Raw genomic sequence first — 15642 nt, 5'->3', positions numbered from 1 at the left:
ATTATTGGAGGCATACCCACTGTTGTGTTTCCTGCAAACCTTTCCACTTCTTGCTGCTCCGGAGGAACGTGTTCAGAAGGCTTCACAGTGGGCGAAATACTGTCTTCTTGGGTAGAAACATTTACCAAGAAAAGTTGACAGCTTTAACATCTCCATGCGTCACGGTTTGTTGGGATAGAAGTGCAGGAATGAGTCAGGTAAGCGCTTCCATCTTCCCGGCCTGACTGAGAGCGTCTACACGTGTTCGCCGAAGGACTCACTTGGTTGTTGTCATTCCTGGTCTCCATGTAGACGGTGCTCCAGAGTGATCATTTTGTTGTGGTTACTTGGTGTTTGCCTCTTCAAGGAGAACAGCAGAGAACAATGGAGACTTTCATTCCCCCTCACGTGCCCATTTGTGTTGAGACAGTGAGGTCACGGGTGCCATTTTTATGAAGATGTAATTGGAGGGGAGAATAGGACGCCTGTCCCTTAAAAAAAAAAAAAGTGTTAATGTTAGATTCCAAAAAAATAGCCACATAACACAGATACCAATTTTAAAATTGATTTTATCTTGCATAGCGTGAGGGTTGGAAATACATTCCTCACTCCTGGAAAACACTTTTTTTTTAATGTAAAGAAGTGTTTCTGTTGTAACCACCCAGCTGAGAGACCTTATCCTTGGGCTACAAGTTTATGTCAGTGAGGGATGGCGTGGATTTGTAGACGTCAGTAGTTCTATAGTCCACTTCTTTGCAGATTCTTTCCCTTGTCTGGTGTTTGCTCTGCAGAGGGGGGCACAGAGTGATCCTCTGAAACCGCGTTAATGACGTTCTTGTGCGTCTTAGTTGGGAAGCATTCCATCACAGGCCCTAGACAATCAGTCTTCAGCAAGAGACGCGGAGGAACAGCTGGGCTCTCCGAGAAGACTGCTGTATGTCTGCCTTTGCTAGGCGATTAGCGTGATGGTAGCCATAGCAACTGGAGCATCTCCATAGCAACGCGTAGCCGAGACAGGTGCAGTTGCATCACAAGGCTGTTTGTTGCCTGGCAAAAGGACAGGCCATTAGTACTTAGATATACGCTGTTGCCTTAGAAACAAATAACCCTACATAGCAACTACACTTGGTTTGAAAGATTTGGGGGAGAAAAAAAAGGTTGTAGCAGCTTTTGTCTGTGTTCATAAAAATCAGCGCAAGCATACTTTATTGGAAATGACAACTTGAGGTCATATAGCTGTAGGAGATAAATTGGGATTTTCCAAAGCAACCCAGCCAACATTGTAGAAATGTCCAGAAGGACAGAGCCATATGCTTGGTTTTCTCCTTGTGGCTGTAGTAGCTACTCCTGAGGTGGAAGGGAACTGGGGTGGGAGAATTGCTGATCTCTGAGGTTGGTGGGGGAGGCGATGACACTCACTGGAATTTTCCCCAGATTCTCTGGTTCCTTTGTCATTTTCCATCTCTCCCCGCCCAGACCCCGAAGAAAACCCTCCCTCACTCTTCCCCCCAGTTTGTATCTTGGAAGTATTTCATAGCCTTTTGTTCCTAGGAAGTTAAGAACGTAAGTGTTATTCACTGGGTCACATCATTGGTTCATTTAGATAGTGTTTTGTTGCCAAATGCGATCCCAAGGGAAACGCAGTAATTATTTAATAATTTGAAGGATTATGGCAGAGCTCCGGGGGTTGCATACTCAGAAGCTTTCTGAGCTGGCCTAAGCTTAATGACTTCATTTGATTTTTTAATATAGGCATAAAAATGCAGACAAACCAGAGCTTTTGTGATGAAAATAATTTCCGATCGACTACTTCAGATCTTCTCTGTCCCCTTCAGTTCCTCTTCTCCCAGGTGACTGAAGGAAAAAAAAGTTTCTGTACCTACCCATGCCGGCGCTCAGATTTCACCTCCGTAAAGGTCACTGGATGTGGAGTGAGACGGCGTATCAGATTCTAGCTAGCCTGCCCCTTCCATGTCTTCAGTCTGAGGACAGGTCACTTTCTCTGCCTCAGGGACCACTGTCCCTTCATCTCAGAGCTTAGATTTTGCTCCAGGATCCTCTGGTGTGTGCGTTTGTACTAAAGATCCTCGATGCTGGATGACCATACAGTATTTGGACAGCTTGCTCCGGGAAGTGGTATCCAGTTCGAGTCAAAGCCGCCGGGCCACTTGTTGACGGGACTTAGGGAAGATGGTCGTGGGACAAAGCAAGTCATTAAACAGGGACCAAAAATGCCGACTTGACGGTATCTGGCAGGTCAGCCGTGAGGCGGGGAATCACTTGTCAGCCCCTCGCAGCATTGCCGTGTTGGGGCACCTGGGAGGTGCCTGGCGTCGGCGGGGCGGGTACTTAGCAGGCTGACGATGGTGATTAGACGAGATGGGTGGTTATTGCTAGTGCTTGCAGGGGTGCCTGGCCAGCAGCGCTCTGCCCCGAGCTGTAGGTGGCTGAGAACTGCAGGCAAACGAGGCCTCTGCGAACACTGCCCCAGACGTTGCTTGTGGCCAGATGCAGTGCTAAATGTTGTAGCTCGTGGACTCGGGCCTCTGCGTCCCACTGTACCCTTTCGGATGCTTGTTAGGCTGCACCTCTGCACCTGCTGCTTCTGACGCCCCAGCTGTGAATTGTTTTGATTGAAATGCAGAGCTCAGTGCATTAGCCATAACAGAGTAAGCACTCAGTGACTTCTTTATAGATTAACAAACTGTTTTTAAAGATTTTTATTTATTAGAGAGCATGAGCAGGGGGAGAAGCAGAGGGAGAAGCAGGCTCCCCACTGAGTAGGGAACCCGACGCAGGGCTTGACCCCAGGACCCTGGGATCATGACCCGAGCCGAAGGCAGACGCTCAACCAGCTGAGCCACCCGGGCGCCCCAGAACTGAGTGGCTTAACAGAAGTTTATTTTCTCATGGTTCTGGAGGCCAGAAGTCAGAGATCAAGGCGTCAGCAGGGTTGATTCCTTCTGAGGCTGAGGGGGCGTCTGCTCCGGTCCTGGCATCTGGCGGTTGCTGGCGTTCCTTGGGTTGTAGAAGCCTCACCTCGATCTCTGCTTTCGTCTTCACGTGGTGCTCTCCCCATGTGCTGTCTGTATCCAGGTTGCCCCTTCTGGAAGGATGCTAGTCACAGTGGCGGAGGGGCCCCCCTCCTCCAGTATGATCTCCTTCTAAGGAATCAGACCCCTAATGACCTCATATTCTGAGGTGCTGGTGGTCAGGACTCTCACAGGAATTTAGGTGGAGGGGACACACGCAGTTTCACCCATAATAGCCCTTTTCTTAGTGAGGCATTTGGGTGGTAAAAATACAGAGAAACAGGAAGTAAGGAGGTATTCAAAAAACAAAACAATGGGTTATGACAGAGAGAGGCAGGAGCCTACCTGAAACTGTTCCCAGTGGCCAAAACTGGGACAATTTGAGGAGCAAAATAAGTAACAGAATGGGTTATAACCCAAAACATAAAATAAATATTTGTGAGCCCGCACCGATGTAAATTAAATGATGGGGTAAGTAAATGGGCGTAGAGACAGCTCTCCCATACAAAAGAATTCCCAAACGATTTAGGTAGACACCCCTCCCCTCCAGGGGTCGGAGCTTGACTCCCCACCCCGAGTGGCTGCACTCGGTGACTGACTGCCACTGAGTAAGTATGGAAGGGAGCAGAAGAGGAAGTGTATGGTGGGAGAACCTGGCTCCCACCACCTTGGCCCGGTGATCAGAGCTAACTTCCATGATGAGAGGTTGCCAGCAAGCACCTTTGATAGGATGTCATGGACCTGACAGTTCACCTCTGGGGTCTCCCCCCGACTCCCCCTCACCACCCCCAAATCCATAACCCCTGCCGAATCACAGGAAAAATGTCAGACAGTAGTTTTGTCCCCAAGATGGGAGTGGGGTGGGCATTCTACCAAATCCCTGAATAGCGCTCTTCAAAGCTGTCAAGGTCATTAGGGGCAAGGAAAGTCTGGAAAACTGTTAAAGACCGGAGCAGGCTAGGGAGACACCAGGGACGTAATGGGTAATGCGATATCCTGGACGAGTTTCTGGAACCCAAACGACACGAGGGAAAAACTAGTGGGATGTGAATTAGCCGTGCAGTTTGGCTGATGGTCACGTACCAGTGTTGGTTCCTTAGTTGTGACGAATGTACCCTAATCGTGTAAGCTCTTAACATTGGGGAAACAGAGTGAAGAGTATCAGGGAACTCTGTGTTGTCTTTGTAACTTTGCCGTGGAAGAAAAACCGTGCCCAACACGCAGACTAGTTGACTTGATCAATTTTATATATCCAAGTCATTTTTGGTCTAACGAAAAGTCAGATCACTGCAGCGCTGCGCACTTGCCTAACCTACTTTCGGTCTCTGTCATCATTACGCTACGTCTGAAGGGCTGATTATTGGGAGCTCTTGCTTTTACCTCATTCTCCGTAGGATCTTGCGGAGCCACATGAGGGGACATGCCTGTTGCTTGGATATTGCGGTTCTTGGAACTTTGTTTTTGCGAAACGGTGCCCAGCTTTGCTTTGTAAGGTCCCCAAAGCCCAGCTCAGGGAACTCCAGCTCAGTCGGCTTCCTTTAGGACTCTCAACCACAGCCAGCGTGGCCTTCAGACTAGGCCTGGGAACAGGAGGAAGGGGTGGTATATTTGGGTTTCTTGCCTGCAGTCTTGCAGAAAAGACCTATTGTCTATTTTAATGGTTATCTTGCCTATGCCCCTCCTTCCTACACATGGAATTTCTCGTTAAAGGATATGCATATTTTAATGCTTTTGATATAGATATTGCCAGATTGCCTTCCAATTTTACACTCTATTCCAATCTATACTCCCACCAACTTTTTAGGAAATTCTCATTTTCTACCATTCTCCATGTCTGATGGTTAAATAAACAGTTTGCCAGTGGGAGACCCCAGCTTTTATGATTTTGGTATTTTATAGTGGGGACATTTAAACTTTATAACTTGGTTAGTGCCCTGTAAACAGCAGCTGTCAGATAACAGTGTTCATGACGACAGATTGTTTTAAAAAAGTATTATGTGCATGGATCTTATGTAATATCTGGCATAGGAACCAATCCAAAATCAGTTTATAGAAGAAACATTTTAATCATCTCTCACTGTAGGTGAGAACAGGTTTTAAAATTAATCAAAAAGTATGGTTTATAGAGTTTCCTGGATGATCAGTTTTCAGAGAAGGGAATTTTTTTAAAAAGATGTATTTATTTTAGAGAGAGAGTGAGCGCACACTGGAGGGAGGGGCAGAGGGAGAGGGAGAGTCCCAAGCCGACTCCCAGCTAAGCGTGGAGCCTGACACAGGGCTTGATCTCACAATCCTGAGATCACGACCTGAGCTGAAACCAAGAGTTGGGTGTTTAACCGACTGTCCACCCAAGCTCCCCGAGAAAGGAAATTTAATAAAGTAAAACACATTTAGGAGCCAGAGCCCATGTAGTTTTGTGCTTACTTGGTATGTGTAAAGATCTCTCAGCATCTTGTATGCCTCTGGTCTATGTGATACGTTGGCCATGGTAGGCATCTGGCTGAACATGAGTCCTGAGTGAGGGGACTTTAGTTATATGACTTACCTTCCATTTGTCATTTAAATATCTTCACTCTAAAAATACTGACAGCACATTTTATATTTTGTATATTGTGGGCTGACATGTGTAAAGTTAGAAAAATCCACAAGACTTTGATGATCTAAGTTTAAAGAATTATTTTTTGGACAATTTTATCTAAAGTTTGCAGAGTCAAAACATTACAGTGTCTATTGCTCTCATTTTTTTTTTTTTTTAAATAAAGAAATTCCTGGGGGGCGCGTGGGTGACTCAGTCGGTTAAGCATCCAGCTCTTGATTTCGGCTCGGGTCTTGTTCTCAGGGTCGTGAGTTCAAGCCCCACGTTGGGCTCCACGCTGGGCCTGGAGCCTACTTTAAAAATAAATCAGTCAATCACTGTAAGTAAAAATAAAGAAAATCCCAGACATTCATACTTGTCATTTGGCTTTTTATGTTTCATTTCGCCTCTTCAGAGCCATTTAATGAGCCACGAAAAATACGTTAATGGCCTCTCCAAAGATTTTGGCCCTTTGATATTGAGGGTATTAACGAAAATGGCTGATTTTAGTGCTGACTCAGCAGTGCTGCCCGCTACCCTGTTCCTGTGCTTTGAGCTTGTTCTTGATTTTTTGTAAGCGCCTCCATGGCAGAGAAATTGTACAGACTGGTCAGTCTGTATTCAGATTAATGCAATTGTCAAGTGATTCCCCACCAGGTGAGTGAGCTTTGGCTGAAGGAGTGAACTGGTAATGGCGGATGGGGAATTGCACTGGGAGGAGGTGGGAAGGGGAGGTGTTTGGGGAGCTCATCCTTTTAGACAATTAGAAGATTAGAAAATCCTTAGAATCTTAAGCTTGTTAACATAACTGTGTTAATTCCCCCACCAAAATGCTGAATTTGCACACAGCAAGGAAGAGCTTATTCATTGCTTGGATAGCATCCAGTAATTTTTTCACTTACAAGACATCTCTCTTTCCAGTTATTCAGAGTGGTGTACATTTAATCGTTGGCAGAAGAGCTGTAAAACCACAAAAGATCAGTTTTAACTTGCACTAAAGGAGTTTAATTGTTAGATTGTCGTGTCGTTGCAAATTTTAATTCAGCCAAGCATGAAAAAAGAATGTGAGAATTTAGATTAGTTGCATCATAATTACATTTCTGATATTTACTTGTAAGCAGTATATTTGATGGAAACTGTAAATAGTTTTTTAAATTCTCATATTCAATACGCTTATCTGTGTACTTTTAAAAGGGTGAATGAGGTATGATGTATTTTGAAAAAGTATGCCTAAATTGCAACTTTTTGCTTAGAGTAATTTTTAAAAAAATATTCAATTACAAAAAAATTGATATGAAGCTTCGTTGTGCTTAATATGTGGAAGGATATGCTAAATTAATGTGGTAAAATAGCTATTGGATTGAATGGCAAGGTTTTCTAACAGTGGTACTTCCAGCTATAAAGTTTATTTTGTTAAAAAATTGGCAAGACTGGGGGCGCCTGGGTGGCACAGCGGTTAAGCGTCTGCCTTCTGCTCAGGGCGTGATCCCCGCATTGTGGGATCGAGCCCCACATCAGGCTCCTCTGCTGTGAGCCTGCTTCTTCCTCTCCCACTCCCCCTGCTTGTGTTCCCTCTCTCGCTGGCTGTCTCTATCTCTGTCAAATAAATAAATAAAATCTTTAAAAAAAAAAATTGGCAAGACTGGGAGGAGGAAAGGCTTAAGATTGTAGGGTTTCACTCTTGCATATTTAAAAAAAAGTGTTCATTTACAGTGTGAGCTTTAAAAATCCATTAGTTGGCAGTAATTTTATTTGCATATCAAATCATACTTTCTTTTGACTTCCATTATATTTTCTGAGTTGGTCACAGAATATTTTTAACCTCAGCCTTTTGCCTTCATTATGCTGTTCTTTGTACACTTCCTTCTCGTCAGTCCTACCTTATTTTATTTCAATGGAAAACAGCCCCTGTTATCTTTGAGCACTTAGGTTCTAGGCAGAGCGCGTGACTATTGTGCCCAGTCATCCAACTTCCTTCTGTTTTCACACGCACTTTGAAAGTCGAATGTTTAAGCAGCAGGGCTGATGACATCCATTTTTACTTAGGTGCTGAGTAAAACTCAGGGCCGGGAGAGCGACACAGACTTACTGTCTGGTGCTCTGAGCTCCTTGGGTGTCCTCAGTCCCTGGTTTGTATTCTAATAGCAGAAGTGTTAGGAGCTCTGAAATTCTGCTGATAAATTTCTATTGACCTAACTCGTGAGATGATGGATAACGAGGCGGTTCTGTGTCCCTAATTGCTGGTTAGAAGGTTGAGGTGTCAGTGGACCCACCAGGAGTCTGGGGTCTTTGCCACATTCTCTTCCTTATTTGCTGTTCCGAAGAGCCAGTGGAGAACCAGAGGGTTGGAGGACCAGGCAGATTGCTCCTCAGAGTGTCTTAGGCATTGCTGGGCCGTGTCTGTAAAGAGGGGCTGACCTGCATTCTGCATAGTTGTCAAACTCCTCACCTTCCCAGAGGGGGAGAAATTGATCTCTGTGTTCGAAATATGAAAGAACTGTCAAAAATGCCTGAAATCAATGATGTACAGTGTGAAACAACAGGCAGCGTATTCTTTGTTTTGCAGCAGTGTAAAATTGGCAAATTTTTCATCACAATAGAAAATAAAAACCCACCAGTGCTGTGTGTAAGCCTTCTCTTTCCTCCTCTTGCCATTCCAGCTAAATACTTCTGGATTTTATAAATTAAAAAAGGAGGGGGATTAAACAGACAGGTGTAATACAGTTAGACTCAGCAATAGTGGAACCCATCATTCATAAAAGATTTGAGGAAGATAGAATAGGGGAAGGATTAGTTTACTGTTAGTATGTCAGCAGTGAATCGTGTTGGTCAAAAGGGCACTATAGGGAGTCTCGGCATTAATAAAAGATGAGTGTTTGAACAAGTGATGTGATGGCCAGTAATTCCCACCTTCAGTGTGGCTCAGACCTCCCTGGGGAGTTTCTGTCCAGATGGGAGGGCACTTTGAGATGATGCGGAAAGCAGTCAGGCTGGTTGGGGAGAGCTGGGCATGTATAATCTGGAGAAGAATGCCTTCAGAAGGTCAGCACGCCTGCCATCTCCAGCTTCCCCTAGGAGGGATTGGATCCACGGGGTCAAAGTTATAAAAAGAAAGATCTGGGCTCAATTAAAGAAGCCCTCCCTAGTAGAACAGTGTCCAGCACTGTGCCAGGCACAAAACAGGAGCTCGATGAATGTTTGGGTTGATGGGTAAGTGTTTGGATTGATGGGTGAACAAGCTACCCCTGGGGATACTAGTCGAGACTAGAGGACCAGTTGCCGGGGTCCTTTGGAGAGGTTGAATTACTGCTTAGAGAATTGCAAGGTTCCCCCTTCCAACTCTTGGAATGTTCTGTCTCTGAGTCTCTGGAGCTGCTGTGGCAGTCCACGGAGGGAATCCCACTCTAGCATGGGGTTTGTAGTTTTCCAAGCCCACGGTATTATTTTGGAAACAAAACATTAGGGGAAATGTGCCTGGCTTTCTTACTCAGAAAGGAGAGGTCAGAGTCTTTGCTTGAAATTGTTAAGTCCAGATTTCAAAACCGTGATGGGACTAATTTAGTTACTCTTTATTCTGTGTCATCTAGCTTTTTGATTCATGCCCTGTAATTACCTCCCTTGTTTTAGTGACACTTCTTTGCATTTCCTTCCGTGTGAATAAAATTATCACTGCAGTGTTTTGCCAAGCAGAAGATCATTTCCAAAAGCTGTCCATCAAATCATCCAGACCCTCCCCCTATTGTTTATCCACTGAATTAATGAGAGCAACACCCACCCTTTGTATGAATCTCCACGCGGGAGCCAAAGTGCTGTCCTTGTTCTGTAGAATCACATGTGTTTTGGCCAGAGCCTCTGATCACATTCTTAACCTTTTGTTTTTCTTACGTAAGGTCCATGTCACATTATTTGTCAAACCGTCTTTGAGACCCTGCCATGTATATGAAAGGTACGGAGAGAGTGTGAGAAGCATCAGAAACTTAGTTAATTGCTAACTCCTGCTGATGTTTAAGTCATGTGGAAAAAACATCCATAAACCATTTAGACACATTTCTTAATCCTTATCTTTCTAGACTGAGTTGCTTAATCAGGATAGTCCCAAATTGAGACATGCCCACTGTGTGTTTATCTGCTTTTGAATGGAAAGTTGTGGTCAAAGTCTGCCAAGCAGCTGCTTATCCACTATTGACAAACTTGAGTTCTCCTCACCCCCCAGCACACATTGCCCATCTAGTCCGGCCGGAGGAAAAGTGAATGGGGGGGAAAAACCCATTCAGAAGAAAACAACGAAAAGACTGAGCAGTTTGTGTACCTCCTTCCCTCTTCCTCCTGCTCTCCCTCACGCCCTTCCTTCTGCCACTGTGGAGCTGGGGAGTGATGGGCTTCCTTTTTAACTATAAGGAGAGCAGAGGTGTTGTGTTTTTTTTAATCTTAGGATTCTTTTAGGCTAGAAATGGACACGCACACCCCTTTTTCGGCTTATAGAGAAACCGAGGCACGTAGAAAGACTTTCCCCCTTTTAAACTTCCCAGAAGAGTCACTCACCGGAAGGGGGTGTTCTGGCTGGCCTGGGGAGTTCCTCAGGCCCCCAGCCCCCTGCCCAGCCTTCTGCCTCCCTGCACTTGCTATGGAGTGGACCCCCGCTGGTCCTGCAGGTGGACTGTTGGACGCAGCAGCCGTGACAGCCTGAGGAGGAAGAGAGAAGTCTGGGAAGCAGAAAAATGAGAAAGATCTAAAGATCCCAAGCTCTTCAAGTGTGATGCTGACTTCCCCGGCTCTCCTCCCACCTCCCCACCTGTCAGAATCCCACCCCTTTGGCAGACGAGAAGTCAGACAAGGTGCTCTGTCCTGGGCCTGTGCCTGATGAGCCTGGGTGCCTTGGGCAGGTCCTTCTGCCACACGCGAGAGGCCATGCAGTAGAGCCAGACTTGAGAGCCCTGCACGTGCTGACACAGACCAGGACTGGAGGGCCCCCCGGCTCCTGCAGACCATCCACCACGGATCCGGGCTCTGAGCAAATCCCAGCAAGTCTCAGAAAGACATGCAGGTTAGAGCCTCGCCTGGGCTACCCACCAGCCGTGCCACCTTGGACAGGTTACCTGGCCTCTCCGAAGATATGCCTTGTCCTTCCTTTGGTGGCATCACGGTACCTACGTTAAAGGAGTGCTGTAGGCATTAAATGAAGTAAAAGGATGGGTCAGATGCTTATCACTTGTGCCTGACCCACAGAAAATCAGTGCATTTTCATTTCTCCTTCCTCACCGTCGCCAGACTTTCCTTTTGATAATTGTATGGTCTTGTTTTTGCCCCAGCCGCGCGCCAGTGCGGCCCTTGATAGATGGGTTTGCAATGTAAAGGGTCCTTTTATACTTGGTGTTCTGTAGTTGCTACAAGATTTAGGATCTATGAAGACCGGTACTCTGTTTGAGTTCTCTCTCCCAGTGCTCTAAACAGAACCCTGCATGACAGCTGTTACTCTAAAGATATTTATTGGTGATTTCTCTCAGAGAGCAAATTATAGACTAGTGCAGAATATTTCTTCTGGCTGCTCAGGGATGCCGGAATACTTGGCCACCTTCCTCATCTTTACCGTCACAAGGTAAGGGACCTGGGGAGGGGGGAGGAGAAGCTCTGCTCCGTAGCCCTTCCTTCTAAAGATAATTCAGGGATTTCGCAGTGTCTTTGCTTCTGGCTTTTCATCTTCTTTCCCATCTGTCTGCCGAGGCCCTGGTGTACCTCTGGGCATCTCAAAGCCTGAGGATTTGGCCTAGGTCATTCCTGAAGCCTAAGAGAGCCATCAGACTACTCTGGGATGGAAAGTTGGTAAATTCCAGGCTGTTGACTCGGAGGCACCAAATATTGTCAGAGGACTAAACATTTTGCAGCTGCCATAGAAAATGCAAATGTGCTTAAGGTGGTGCTGGCCAGGAATCGCTCCAGCTTTGTCTTATTCATTATTCTTCCCTGAAAAGACGCCTTCCCTGTACACTTCCTGCGGAACGGAGTACTTGAAAGGTGAGGCGCTCCGGCTCTGCCGTCCGCGATCATAATGGGAAAAGTTTTCACCGCAGGCTGGCCCCAACAGTCAATTGTGCTCATTCTCTACCAGATACATAATCCGTGTTTAAATCTCTTGGCAGTAACTCATTAGTTTCTCCCCCTACGTTCTTTTCCTCTTTGATGAGAACAAAGCCCGGCTCCTCCCTACACCAGATCTTGCCTCTCTCTCTCTCTCTCTCTCTCTCTCTCTCGGGAAACCTCACTGTTTTACTTACATCCCTTAGGAAGGAAGTCACCCAAATGTTAGCCTTCCCTGCCTGCAAAAAGGTGAAGATGAAAATCTCATTCTCTGTACTTGAAAACCTGTTCAGAACTCAGAAATAATGTGATGCCCCAGGCCTTGGCTTCTGCGGGGGCTGTGCTGGAGATACACCTCGTGGCCTGACCCACTCAGGACCCCTCCCTCGAGCAGGTCCTCCTTCCAGCTCTTAATGGACTATTCTAGAGAAAGGAAGGCTTGGACCTTCAGTAACTCCAGTGGAATTTTATTCTTATTAAATCCCTTTGAAGTTCCCTCTTTCTGACGCCGCCCCCTCTCGCCCTCCCCTCTTAGATGTGGCTATTCTGTCATCAGAGTTGTTGAAGTCAGAGTTATAGGAAAACCAGCCTGAATTTCTGTAAAACAGCTCTTTGATGCAGAGTAAAGCAAAAATCTATTTCCATCGAATAGTCTAGACTTAGAAGAAACGGACTAGGGATGTCAGCTTTTTAGCAGTATGGGATTATAAAGAATTTTCAATTCAGTTAGTCCCATCCTGTTGTGAACCCTGAACTGTGCTTTGATTCTGGGCTGTGGGTGAGAGGCAGCACACCAAGCGTTTATTAGACACCTACTATGTGCTAGGCTTGGTCTAACAGACATCATATATGCAGTCTGTCTAAATTCTTACAGGGGCCAATGAGATTGATTTTTTTACTGTCCTACATTGGAGAGAACTAGCGTTGAGAGAGGTGTCCTGTGCCGGCTGCTGGCTGAGCGGGGACCCGAGCCAGCATGGTCTCCTCATTCTGACAGCAGAGACTCAGCTCTTCCTGCCATAACTCGGCATCTTGTGGGCACTGTCTTCTATGGTGATATTCTCCAGTATCTAATTTTTGAAGAGGGGAGCCTGGGAAAGGAGAAATGGCATATCACCTTCTGAACGGCATTTTAGGTTTTTATAAAAAGGGCAGGACAGAGGAGGTGAGACCAGGTGGGAGGTCACTGCAGTAGATCAAGCCATTGGAGATGAAGGTCTGAAACTGAGGACGGAGAGGAGGGAGCAGAGGCATGTGGAAGGAGACCCCGGGGGCTGGGTGGGGGAGGCGTGGAGAGGACCCTGAGAGGGTTCTGACCGGTGTGGATGGAGGAAGGCACTGTTAAGGGAGATGGGGAGAGAGGTGCCTACGAGGACCCAGGGACACGCGTGTGCACGCGCGGTGTGCATGAGGATTGCTTCTGGCTTAAAAATAGACAAATGTGGGACGGGAGAGAATCATACACCATTTCTCAGATTTGGAATTTGGAGATCACTTCATGATTTGGGAGATTATTTATGCTCTTTTGTAAGGAAAGAAATTCCAAGTTCACAATAGTAGCACTTGCCTTGTCCGTGAAGTCCCCTCTTAGAGATAATTAGGATTTTGTTTTGCTTTTCCCTCCAGGCCTGCTTAAACAGTCATCCTTGGGAATAAATGGCCACACAACTATCTTTTTTAAAATTTTATTTAGTTTTTAATTTTAATTCCTGTGTAGTTAGCATACAGTGTTACGGCAGTTTCAGGTGTACAAGATAGAGATTCAGCACTTCCATACATCACCCGGGGCTCCTCACAAGAAATGCACACCTTAATCCCCGTCACCTATTCCACCCATCCCCCACCCACCTCCCCTCTGGCAACCATCAGTTCTCTATGGTTAAGAGTCTATGTCTTGGTCATACAGCTATCTTTCTAATCATTTTTTATGTGTAATTTAAAAAAATATGTGGGGAGATCTGATAGGGGCTAACCACCTTTTGGGTTTGAGGTTTCTTTTTTGGGGGGGGTCATTATCATTAAAGCAATATATTTTGTTAATGTTTAAAAAAAAAAAAACACCACTGGCCTGAACCTTTAATATGTATGGACTTAGTAAATATTTGTCAGATAAAAGAAATACATGTAGTTATCATCCTTTATTGGACATTGAAGTCATCAAGTGGGTTAAAGACACAGGATTAATTTTATTTTGTTAGAGAATTAGCAATGAAGATTCTTCCCAAAATGCCTGACCAATTCTGGTTGACTCGAGTATATAAAGTTAAGCTGTCAGTAGCTATCAGAACAGTGCTCTGAAACTGCGTATTTGCTAAGGCAAGACTTAGGTTGTGGGGAATGGTGAGCACTGCTGGTCATTTTGGTTTGTATGTGTCAGGTCGGACGGACTGCTTGGTGGCAAAATGCCACGCGAGAGGATGTTTTCAGTAATCTGTAAAGGTGTAGGAATGATCCTCAGTTTGAGAGAATCAACTGAAATTAACATGCTTTGCCACTGTTTTGCAATTAATCTTGGAAAATTTAGTTTTAACTATGTCTCCAGATCAGCATTAAGGGAATAAGGGGCAGGGTATCAGAATTCGGAATCACTAGAGGAGCTTTTTAAAAATTGTACAGGATGGTGATGGTGGGGAGGCTTTCCCCTCAACTTGCTGTGCACATACAAGTCCTCTGAAAAATTAAGTTGATTATTTTCTTTTAAATTTATGGAGCGTCCGATGTAGTATTTAAAATCACCGTCTTAGGAGCTGTAGTTACCATGGGGGATATTTGCTTCCCTCAGTAGCATGAATAGGAAAATCATGTTGAGAATTACTGTCCTATATCATAAAATGTTGGAGCAGAAAATAACCCAGAATCACCCAGTTTAGCGTTCCCCAGTTGGATACTACAACGAACAGTTCCCAGAGATGTTAGGACTTTACTTTTGAGTTACACAGGAAATTTTCCATGGTCGGTAAGTTTGGGAAATGTAACTTTGGGAAATTATAACTTCTTTATGGTGAGCTAATTCAGATCTTTCCCACACTTTATCCAACAGACACTTTTTGGTGGAGGGGGACACGCTTATCAACATAGTCCAAGGAACACCAGTTTGGGAATAAGTAACTTAAAATAAGGCTGTTACAAAAGTAGGTGGGTCGCCACTTGATAATGCGTTGTGAAATCAGTTCAGGGGTTGCAACATCCTTTTTTTTTTTTTTTTTTTAAACAAAAAAGAATAGACTAGCATAGAAAATACCAGAGCGCTTTGTACATAGGAGGGTAAATGTCATTTTGTGAAACTTTGTTTCAGTTACGTATGTGGGTTTGGGTGTACTCAGTCATAATGAGATCTCTATTTCTTACTGTAGATGATGGCCAAAAAAATTTTTGGAAAACACTAGTGTAACAGTTCCTCAGTTTTGTATGTGAAAACACTGAAATGGGTGTCAGGATCACGTGGGGGGTCAGGGACAGAGTCTAAGTCTACTCTTTATCCTCTCCCACCTACGCCATGGTGCTACCAGATCCTCACATCATCTCTTTTAAGAAGCAGCATTGATGGAAACAATGCAAATATTCATCAGCGGATGAATGGATAAACAAAATCGAGTTTGTATGTGCCACGGAGTACTATTCAGCCTTAACAAGAAATGGAACTCTGAAACCTGCTACAACATGGCCGGACCTTGACATTATGCTCAGCGGCGTAAGTCGGACACAAAAGGACAGGTGTTGTGTGAGTCCGCTTGGATGAGGTCCTTTGAATAGGCAAACTCAAAGAGACAGAAAGTAGATTAGAGGTTGCCAGGAACGGAGGAGAGAGGAGAACCAGGAGTCAGTGTTTCAGGGAGACAGAGTTTCAGTTTGGAATGATGAGAAAGTTCTGGAGACAAAGGGTGCCGATGGCTTCACAACACTGAACGTACTCAAGGCCGCTGAGTTGTACACTCAAAAAATGGTTAAAACGGCAACTTTTATGTTATGGCTATTTTATCA

At 45.2% G+C, this 15642-nt stretch overlaps 1 protein-coding gene across 13 annotated transcripts in view; it reads left to right on the top strand.

The window, feature by feature from the left end:
• FOXN3 (forkhead box N3) overlaps positions 1–15642 on the top strand; it is a 385552-nt gene that overhangs the window by 214673 nt on the left and 155237 nt on the right. The gene's annotated exons all lie outside the window — the stretch shown is intronic.

The sequence above is a fragment of the Ursus americanus genome, chromosome 26 (assembly GCF_024610735.1).
Source record: "Ursus americanus isolate L20-20 chromosome 26, mUrsAme1.1.p, whole genome shotgun sequence".
NCBI classification, from domain to species: domain Eukaryota; kingdom Metazoa; phylum Chordata; class Mammalia; order Carnivora; family Ursidae; genus Ursus; species Ursus americanus.
This window is presented reverse-complemented; position numbering and strand designations above follow the sequence as displayed.